General features: G+C 50.7%; 1 pseudogene; it reads left to right on the top strand.

Annotated features, from left to right (window-relative positions):
• Window positions 1-1,197: 1,197 nt before the first annotated feature.
• On the top strand, window positions 1,198-1,698 carry SAPIO_CDS8369 (annotated as a pseudogene; the record flags this gene model as incomplete).
• Window positions 1,699-11,325: the final 9,627 nt, after the last annotated feature.

Genomic DNA, 11,325 nt, shown 5'->3' with positions numbered 1-11,325 from the left:
CCTTGTGAATTATAAGTTGATGAAATATATCGAGGTTCTCGCTCTTGGAAATTGAGGTTCTATCAGCTTGGGGAATGAGAAATATCAGTCCAGTGTTCTCCCACGAAGTGAATTGGTGATGAAAAAGAACTTGGGTCGAAGGTTAAGAAAATATGGCAAAAAAGTCACGAACGACTGACACAACTCAGAGTGAGACTTGCTCCAGTCGAGGAGTATGGGGGCTCGTCCCGTTTCTTTCAAGGAAGAGCGAAGATGGGTGAGAGTTGGGGATGAGTGAGTGACAAGGCCCTGCAATGTCGGTTCGAGGAGCTGGGACAGGATCGAGGAACTGGGACGGGATCGAGTTCGGGTGCTAATTATAGCACTTCTGACTAGGGCTTGCAATTTTGATTGTCCTGTAAGTGAGTATGTCCCATAACCGAAAATCAAAGGATATGATGCGGTTCAAATGTTCCCGAGCACAGCTCAAAGGAAATCCCTTCGTTGGTTTCAGGAGACACTGCCTTTTACTCACCACAGCACTTGGAAATGCTGATGAATGAGAGGGAATGAAATGGCAATGACTTTTCCTTTAATTGAAGCTCGGAATTGGTGAGATCTGATGGGGGAAATCTCAGGTGTAGGTCAAATTAATGAAGATATGGGAAATGGGATATATGTTCTCTCTTCATCATGGAGCTGATGAAATGAGATGATCTTGTCTGGCAATCTGACCATTTTGGGATGTGGTCTGTGCGCCCAGGATGCTGATGCACCATGTACTTCGTACCTTTGTACCACCTGTCAGTCTGCTCCAGGCTTGTGTGTGGCTGGTGGGTTACTTGCCACAAGCTTGTCTCAAGCCACATTCTACTCCTGCTCTACTTGAACCGACATGGAGAAGACCTGAAGATGGCTTCTCATGGCAGCGCAGTGCCCCCTACCGAAATCGTCCAGATTCTGGCTTGATTCAGAGGATGCGGCTTCCTCGGCTTCGTGATGTTCCCCATCTACCCACCTTCCCTGTGAAGACTCTGGGCCGATCATGAAAGTCCAAGGGCAGCCACATGGGGGCCCTGCCTGATGAGGATGAATCCGGCTCTCTACTCTTCCCACTATAAAAAGGGCCACCCACTTCCAAACCAAGACACATCCCAGGCATCCTAACTAACTATTTCCAAAGTACGGCTATCTTGGGTTACTGCCTCACTCGATCTTATGGCCTCCAAACCATTGCGGTGGGGCTGTTTGGTCGGGGGCGTAGGGGGCGCTATGGCCTCGTATTCGCACCTCATCCTTGAGCAGCTCGGTATCATCAATCCTGACGATAACATGTATTCTCCTGGTTGGATCGACAGTATTTCTGTTCAACAAGCATGGGATGAATTTCGTCGCGACTTCCTAAATCGCTACTACGACCCCGATGAACTAGTTGACTTTGATGAACCTCTCAAATCCGACGTAGTCAACGATGTCATAGCCGATATGACGACTTGGTCTCCGGCACTCGACTCACACGATTATCCTGATAAGGATGACTGGGATGAATTCGATCACTGCAAGCACTTTGTCGTTGCCATCCTCCTTGACGGCCTTAGCTCAGAGCTCCAGACTTGGACCTACGCCGAACTCTGGGAGGATCCGAAGAAAATCGTCGAGGCCCTGTTCGAGCTTCTGAATTTCCTAATCCTTTCAGACCGAGTGTCGATGATGGACTGAAAAATGTCGATCGCTCCCCAACCAAATAAGAAAGTCGAGCCGGAATTGGGCGTGTTAAATAGGGTGGATGGAAGCATGGCGGTTGACGAAGACACGGAAAGAAGAAGCATCTCGGCCAGTTGATGCCAAGTTATACGCTAAGGAGAGGCGTGATATAATCGTAAAGAACAAGGAACTAGATATTCAATCAAACACCTCGTTTTGCTCACATCCGACCTTCATTCGTTCTAACACTTCACGATGTCTAGAGCCTCGCAACGGATTGCCCTCCACGCCTGATCAAGTTGGTTTGTCATGAGCGTATGCAACCCATCAGCAACTTTCTCCTCCATCAATTGACACACGGGATGTGGTTTTCGGCCACGCAACGTCCGAACTGATCTCTATTGACACAATGCTGACCCTACGTACTGATCCGATTCTTCTTGAATAATACCGACCCGTCTTCTCACCCAAATCCTAGTGGCCTTGGAAGGGTCCCTGACATCTTAGGCCTCAAGCTTACGAGTCTTCAAGTGAGTTCGAGATGCCCATATCCCTCGACTACCATGAACGCACCCCACCTACGCTCCCTCGAATGCGGTAATGATGGAAAGCAAGATGACAGAACAACGCACTGGTCAATGAAACGTTAGCCGTGGTCCGCAAAAGGACGAGACAAACAAGTCATAGGTGGAAGACAACATCAGATGTAACGCAATCAAAGATGCCCGAGGAGACCCCGACTCTCCATTCACCACCGAGTCCCAAAAATAGACCATTTCACACGTCCGCAGAGGCAGAATTGCATATTCTCTCTAGAATCCATTCGCCTGGCCATCTCAGTCTTTACCGACCCATTTTCCACTTCTCGCTGCCAAGTCTACCCCTAACACAAGACCCCCCATCCACACCCGCTCGGCATCGACTGCCTCACAGCTTTGCCTGCACTCCCCCTCACATCCATAGTTCCTTTCTGACCCCACTCACCCTCTCAAGAGCCGAGAACTAATAGGTATGGTCTTCGCTCCTTCATCGTGGGTCACCCACACAGCGCCCGGAGTAACGTGTCCTTCATTTCCCCGCCTTAAAGCCTCTATCGAGACGACGGACGTCTGAATAAAGGCGACGAACCCGGTGAGAGATGTCGGGCGTCAGACCGATCTCCACTCCTGGTTGTCAGCGAGTTTGCCATTGAAGGAAAGGCTCGGCGTTGTTTCGTTGGAAGACAGGGCGAAACATAGACACATCCAGAGTGAACCGATCAGAGCGGGAGCCAGATAATAGACTTGGAAGCTGCCTGTATACGGAACAACTAATCCTGCACGTCAAACTGGTCTTCGTGGGGCCATCTCGGCCGTCTAACCCCCTCCCCATGTCTTCTACAGTCCTAACCACTGCCCCATCGCTCTCCTCCCACATGGAATACGTCACCCTTTGGTGATGGGTAAGAGTTCGGGAGTCGCAATATGTCCTGACTCTGCAAACCTTCCGACTTGCTCACATGTAAAGTCCCGTCTCCGGCTCGATAAGAGCTAGGAACTTTGGTATGTGGCAACAAGAGCGGAGGGTACCACAGTTTGCACCCCCGGAAGCACAACATCATGACCTCCAACAGCCCGACGTGCCCGGACCAAGGCATCTGCGCATGCTTTGGAGGGGGTTTCAGGTCTGCATGTCTACACAGCGACTAAATGCCAGGTAGCCCCGTTACTTGGGCCAACCGTTCGCCCAACGTTACGGCCATGAACCCCCAAGCCGACTGAACTGCCCAGTGCATGGACAGTTCTCCCGCAACCTTGATTGTTTACAGTGGCTATATTGTTTAATTTCTAAATTCGAAGGTTTTCTGCTCTCTTACCATCGTTAGTTACCGAAGAAATGGGTGGTTAGGGCCCCATACCTTCTTCACTCTTGTGCTAGGGCCCCTGAAAAGAGTGCTCAAGGTAATATGTCAGGAAACGTTCATGAGAGAATCCATCCGCTGAGGGCGGCCACATATCAGACCACTCTTTCATCGAGGGAAGAACATGTTTTCAGCGGGATTGAATATTCGCATCAGGCATCTTCAAAGTTCAAGTTTGTGGAGTGCAACCATAGGAGGCCCAGACCGATGTAAAAGTGGAAATTCTGCCCATATGTTGCTCTTCTCATAGACAATAGGTCACTCATACGGTTCAAGTAACCCAATATGGAAAGCACAAGCGACAGCGAGTGGATTGACCGCTCGGCTTCTCTCACAAACTTGAGAGAAAAAAACCTTCTATTTCTATAGGAACTGAGTTAGAGACTAATAGACATCGAAGACAAGTCGTCCAGAGCATCCGCGTGACTAAATGCGTGACCAGCTCAGTTCCAGAAAATGGGCCGGGAAGCAAGCAAGTCGAGACATGACAAAGTGGATAAATGGGGTAACAAACTGTTCCTCCTCTTGGTCGCGTTGGTTCCTAGGGTGGACGTACAGCCACTTGTTCTGCCGTCAACAAACCATCACGCTCCGAGTCTGAAACGTCACGATCCCGATTAACGACCCTTCATCGTGGTGGGGACTCGCAAAACAACTCTGTAGCCGTCCACTCAATACTCAGGCCTGCAGGTTCTGTGCAGTCTTCTTGGTCAGCTTGCTGATTCGGATATCCGTCTGACTTGGCACGCACGATAAGCCTCAAGGTTGGGTTGGCTGTGGCGACGGTTCCCTTCGGATGCTGCACCACTCGTGTGACAGAACAATGGGCCTTAGCCCACCGGTGGTTTGCCCGTCTTCGGGATCATATGGCTCGACCAGACACCCGATCATGTCAGTGCCTAACTTCTGCGCTGCTCGGCTCATGTGGACCAGAATTACTATCGGCAGTCCTGCTCCCGTCCCCCCATGCAATGGGGAAATGAATACATTAGCCATTCGTGCGTTCATACAGGACTGAGTCGTGATGAAACTATTTGTTATTCATCGAGGGTGGAACAAATATGAGCCCTCGTTGGGCGAGGACCTTCTCTGCAGAGTGGGTAACCGCCGATGCTCGAAAAGAAATCAGCCAGGCGCGAATTCGAGACCAGTAGAGGGTCTAATTAAAGCTGTGGAGTATCTGGGATTGCCCCAGAGAAAGACGAGCGAGAGGGTTGTGAACGTCAGGGGTATCCATGTTCAAGCACACTGCGAGAGATATCAAATACCGAAGTATATATCGACGCTGTAATCAAGAGGAGGACATCCCACAAAGAGAAATTAGTTAACTCTTAGGTGTCTGAGCTGAAAGAGTTTAAGTTCATTGTCCCTCCGAGTTCATGTGTTATATGGAGGCCGTTTAGGCAGAGAATGAGTAAGTTTTGCCCACCGATCAATGGTATTGATCGTTTATTTTACCACAGGGGCCATGGGCTAAGATTCATATAGAAATAGATGTCGATAACGAGCCTCGGGGATTTACACTTTCCGTTTCACAGTCGAAGCCTCCCGTTCCAGCATTCCACTAACCCAGAAGAAACCCACCTCGTAGATCTCAAGGCACAAGAGGAGTGAACCTCTTCTATCCCTTAAATTTCGTCGATGCCGCGGCCACATGGCTCCTAGAACCTGGGGGCGGAGTAAGATAACATTCTGTGTTGTCGGGAGATTGATGAAACTTCATCCCGAAGGATTGCATCGTCCGGGTGCATTACGAGGATTTTCAAATATTCCTAGTTAGAGTCGAATCCCCCACTTGTCAATCCAGGGCAGACCTGAGTGTTGTTAGCTCCTCGGCCTATGAGCTTTCGTTTGTTGACATGTCTCGGGTTGCAGCATCTCAATGGCTTGCCTCTAGACTAAGGCGGGGGAATGCAGCCTATGGCCATCTTCTAGTTACATCTGATACTGGGGCTCGAGACCGATGCGCCCGTCTTGTTCTATGCTGGGTCCCGAGGTTGGCATCCCTGTCGTCTGCTAGTCTAGTCCATATGTCTACGGCACGGACACGGCCGTGTGCTTCTCGGCATTATGTTTAGAGGTTCTGTCGCGATGATTAACCCACAATAAGGCAAGATGATTGAAAGGCGAGTTACAGTTTTCTGAACAGAGCAGGCCATATCAGCACCTTTTTGGCTCATCACATAGCCCCCCATCTAGGCGCAAGGGTGAGGTTGATGATGTGTCACTTGCCACAAGATCTCACGACGTAGTCAGACAGCAGTACTGGTCTCTACGCACAGCACCAGCAGTGAGTAGCTTCAGATGTTTTGACATGCTTGGCAATATCCCAAAGCTTTAGGAAGCAGAGAGTTTCCACAAATCTCCAAACCCTACACAAGAGGTTGGCTAATCCCACTTAATTCATCCTCGGGAAACTGTTGTGTAGAGTTATGAGTTCATGGGGAATGCTAAGCTGTTCGGAAATTAGGTCTCGGAGTACATCTCGGCCTTCGCCACTGCTTCTATGCACGTATATCAAAGTGAGGCTTGCTCTAAATTGGCACGGGTCAGCCTACTCGATCTGACACCATAGAACTCGTGTTCCGTGCAAGTTTCTGTCCGCCTGCTCTGGGAAACGGATGCGTGCGTCAGCCCGCGTGAGCTTGACAAGCTTCTTGTTTACCGCGAGTCATCCTGAAGCTGCGCTGTAAGTCCAATGCCCGGCCTCTTCATGGCCCTATCTCCACAGGGGTTGAGAAAAAAAAAGGTCCTCAACCGCTGCGTAGACGTATCTTGTTTTCACGCCCAAGTCGTGGCCAGTCTTGTTGGCTAGAACGTGTCCGGGCCGCTCTCATCTTTCTCTTTCTTGATCTGTATCTCACACAATTGGCTGGCACCTTCGTGTGCAATACTCCACGCTGTCTCAACAGGTCCCCTCCCCTTCATGTTAAAAGTGGCTGCAAGATGCCACGACATCAAGCAGAACACGACGGCAGAGTGCTGCGTACACGCCCCCTCCTAATAACAATGTGCTTTCCAACGTGACCGGAGAGGTTTGGTATCTCACGTTCATCCAAGCCGGGGCGTGAAGAAACGGCATCCGACCTCCATGAGAAGGCTATGCCTTTGCCTTGCAGAGAACATTCTTGGGCCGAGCCTTCACGTAGTTTGCAGCCCAGGAAACTGAAACATGGCTTTATTCACATTGAGGACAACCAATCAGTTCGGGCAGGTCTCGCCTTGTCCTGTGAAAGTATTGGGGGTTTTCTCGGTTCTCGATTCTGCACCTAACTTCACTCGACTTGGGGCCTAGGCTGATCAGTATGTAAGAGGTCCCTGAAAATCCCAACAGTCGCCTTTTCAATAACGGAGAGACTGTGGCGATCAAAAGGGACCAATAGAGAAAACAGGAAGAGAAGAACAGAGCCGTACTGCTTCAAATTCAAGGAATATAGCATTTTACCCCTGAGTAGTCGAATTCTCTTCCTTTATCTGCACCTTTCCGTCCTGCCGCCGTGTAATATCACGCCAGTCAATGGAGTCCTCCTAGTAGACCGCATTGGAAACACCGACTTCGTAGAAACACTCTGATGGCCGGGTAGCTGCATATCTGAGGCGTGGAAGGGGAGGGGAACGAGAAGACAATTTCTGCATTTTAGTAGGCCGGGAGAAACCACATTCCCTCGTCTCAATCGGTTCGCCCTTTCACGTTTTGCTCAATCCATTTGCAAGAGATGGCAACGTATCCGCGAATATGGATTAAGGCCAAGTTGATTCCCCTCCCGACGACAGCCGGAGATAGTTGTAAACGACCCGACGCTTGCGCTGCTTCCTTCGGTCCAATTAAGCGTCGCAATGTAGTGTGAAGAGCACAATCTTGTCACCGGCTCTCGTGAATACCATAAATCAGATTTCATAAAGCAGACGCTGTCGGATTCTACCGCACTAGCCAGACCAATGATGACGACGACTGGCGACAGAACACCTGATTCCGGGTCTCCTCTAGTCTCCTCGAGAGGCTTTCCTGTAAGGGAATCCTTTGCTTGTTATTGGCAATGTATTGTCCAACAAAGAAAAAAAAAAAAGAAAAAAAGGTGAGAGAGAAAAAAAACCTCGTACTCCGAAGAGAGGGTGCAAGCAGCCCTGCACTGGAAACGGATTCTTGCTTCGGGATTGTCGGTGAGGGAGAAGGGGCCGGTCCGGTCAGAGCCTGGATTCATTGCCTTTTTCAACCGACGCACCCCTTCGCCGACAAGACGCCGGCCTGGGTCGAACACGAGTTTAGAAATGAGGACGGAAGCCTCAGTCCAGAGTGGCCGCCGGAAGCTACGCGCTCTTTCCCTGCCATTTCTAGGGCAGCCGCAGGACAGCATTGTCTGGGAAAGAAGCGCTGGACACCGCCTTCCCTTATCCTTGGGATTCGCCTTTCCATTCTGGGAAGGAACATGGCAAGCAGACAAGGTTCATTTCAGACGGAAGGACCTTCCCAGACTCTGGGCTCTGTATAGAATAAAAAGGAAACCCAGCTGGTTTCTTTCCTGGTTTCCCATTCTTCCACTCTCCAATGTTCCATATTCCTTTGTTTGTTATTCTTGCCCTCGCTCGATTTCCCAACTCTTTTCATTGTGCTCGATCGAGTCTACTGAGTCCTTGTGCGTTTCCGCTTCCGTTTCCGAATCTCCATGCAACACGACCCAACTCTATCATTGTCGAGCGCCGGTCGATTTCGTAAAGAATCCTCGTTGTGGACGGGCAAGTAATGCAATACACCCCATCACTCGACACGTCCTCGACATTCCTTACCTCCACCATAGTATCTGTTCTCCCATTTGCCCCCTTGCCGACCGCCGAGTCTCGTGGATCTTCTGCCCAAAACCTCCAATAGCAGGCCATACCATTCTCCTACAGCCTCATTCTGGCATGCTCCTCGCACAAGCCTTGGGTTCCCAGGGTGTTGGCCTTTGAAAGTAGATATATAGATGCAGAGCTGACCACTCCCCCAGCACTTCGGCCATAGTTATTTGGCAAGCTGTCGATTCTCAGACTCGGTTAACAAACCAGTACGGTAACCTTTGGTATTGGCCGCGCAATTCTCGTGGGAACTCCCTCGCAATATATCCCAGACATTGAAGGTCGATAACATCCTCGATCTGTATCACCACTCAAGCAGACTCGGCGGCTGTCTTGTTCAGAACAGCGAGTATTTGGAGGCTGGCATTCATATTCATCATCACCCTTGCCTATTCTGCCTGCCAAAGCCCCCTCAGTACCTTGATCGCTCGGCGTTAATTGTACAGAGCCAAAGTCGAATAAGCAGTTAGAACACGGTCCGGCTGCTGGCTGTGTATGCAGGAAGGTGCCGTCCCTCCCTCATATACTTGCACGGTTGGTCCTGCGGGACATGATACCTCCCGGAATGCTGGTACTGACAATGCTGTAGTAGTAAGTTCCACCTCTCGAAGGTGAATCAGAGCTCCTTATCCCAACGGGACCCGAGTTCTTTCCCGACCATCGTCAATCTCAGCTCCCTGATATCGAATCACTCCTCTAGGGCGCTCGTGGTCGACCTATTTACTGCGGCTACTGCGACTGGGGAAAGCCCGGTCTACAACCCACTGGTCACTTCACCCTACTGCTTGTCGGAAGCCCTTCGTGAGCGCAATCCGCTTTTTTTTTTTTTTTTTTTTTTCCACCGTAACAGACAAACACAGATCTCGCGCATTAAGATAAAGGTTGATTCCTGAATTAAGTCTGGGAATACCCTTGCAATGGCAGAAACAAAATCCTTATAGATACGAGGAGGCATCCGGTACGCCGAGCTAACAACTGTTGTAGGATATAGCCGAGACCAATCCTTGTGTAAGCCCAAGGTTACGAGGATTATCAGCGCGACCGATCAGCCGTGCTTCATAGCTCCTATTTACCTACGTTTGCGGCAAGAGTCGCTGAAGCTGGCCGTATGAATCCCAAGGTAAACGGAAGCTCCCAAGCCCTCTGCCAGTTGTACCATTCTCTCGGTTAAGTGTTTTCCCTGCCCCTAAGATGGAACTGCTCTGAGCAGAGTCATCATGCGTTCCCACCTTTCGATGGGTTCTTTCTTAGTCGCCCCACGTATTGAATGTCACACCAGCCGAACCAAGAGGTATGGTATTATATTAAGTATAAATGAGCCGGTCAATCTAAACCATCCAGCTGAGAGGGGGGGACCAAGTTATGGGGTGGTGTCTGCGTCGAAGCTCAATTCACGTTTGGGCAAGACAGATGGTGCGAATGCGAAGGATTGATGAGCTGTCTCGAAGTAAGTTTGATTTTCCCATTTGTCCTTAATATTTGGTCGCTCGGGATTCCTACACAATGGCCTGCATTTCTCTTTGCCTCGGACATCGGTGGGTCAATCGAGGGAGCGCTTGGAGGACAACGGATGAAAAACACTAGGCGCATCCTTGTTGTGGTGGGTGTCTTTCCCGGTTGGCAACAGGGATGGTATTGGGAGCCGACGGGAAGTTCTCTCTAGGCTGCAGCCTGCTAGCACACCCCGTCTGCTGCTTGCAAATGGGGTTCTTCTCTCCTGGATTCACTCACACACACCAAAGACACACCACACACACATGCTTCGGACCCCTCGCTTGTTCCCTCTCGCGCTTCCCATTTTCCACAGCCCCACAATCATCCACTTCTAGTGAAGGGGTGGCTTCACAGGGTTGGAAGGTGTGAGCGTATTGACTAAGCGTTGGCGCAATGCCCCTGCACGTCTTGGCCGGCCAATCCGTTTTCTAGGCCAGGACAGAAAAAAACGAACGTTCGGAGCCCCTCCTCCCCTTGCTAGCCACAAGGCTCGCCTGACCAGGTACTGAGCAGTGTCCTCGTAGTACCGCCAGTGTACTCGCATGTCGTGCAAGTTATCGCCAAGTTTTATGAGAGATCTTTTACGCCCCCCATCAACCCACACCCACCACACGCCCACGCACACACGCACACGCACACGCAGACACGCTCTCTCATAGCCCTGCCTGCTTCCCATCTCCCAACATTGCGTCCTCCGTCTTCAGCCACCCCGGTTTCCCTTCCGTCTCCTTTGCCGTTCCGTCGGCATCGTTTCTGGGCCCTTCGCTCTCGCGCAGGAGAGCGCAGATTCGTCCCGCTGCGGTTGGGGGTGTCGAAAACAAGGGAGGGAGGGGGGAACTCTCTTCTTTGCTCCTGCTGATCGAGATTCCGGGGCTTGCTTGCTGACTTGGATTCTTCCTCGCGCCACAGATAACATCGCCGAGTCATCTCAATTCAATCCCTTTCTAACCCCCCCCTTCTCCCGCTGGCGCGACTTCTCGCCATCCACGGGTTCATGAGATGCTGGCCTCTCCCTCAAGACATTGAGGACAAACCGTTAGAGCATTACTGAGCTGCTACCTTCTTCTACTCATTGATCTTTCCTTAGCATTCCTTCTTATTTTCTTCTACCCTAGCACCGTCACACAAGCCTCACACAATTCTCCCCTTCTCCGATGGGACGCACTTGAATACATAAGGGCGATGCCATGCGAATCCGACCTAACTTTTATCCCTACTGAAGCAGGAATTTCAACCCTCGTCATCGTGCCCTGGGTTGGACTATCTTGACATACCGGCTCCTGCCTCAGACCTGAGGTAAGCAGTTACTCTTAATTTGTTGCGAAGATGCCTTCATCGTACCCTCCGTCGAGTGAGCTTGAGAGAACACCCCGATCACGCATACCTCTCTCAACGTTTCTCCTAGCCCGCAGTTC

This window comes from Scedosporium apiospermum, assembly GCF_000732125.1.
Source record: "Scedosporium apiospermum strain IHEM 14462 chromosome Unknown SEQ_SAPIO_0121, whole genome shotgun sequence".
In the NCBI taxonomy this organism is placed as follows: domain Eukaryota; kingdom Fungi; phylum Ascomycota; class Sordariomycetes; order Microascales; family Microascaceae; genus Scedosporium; species Scedosporium apiospermum.
This window is presented reverse-complemented; position numbering and strand designations above follow the sequence as displayed.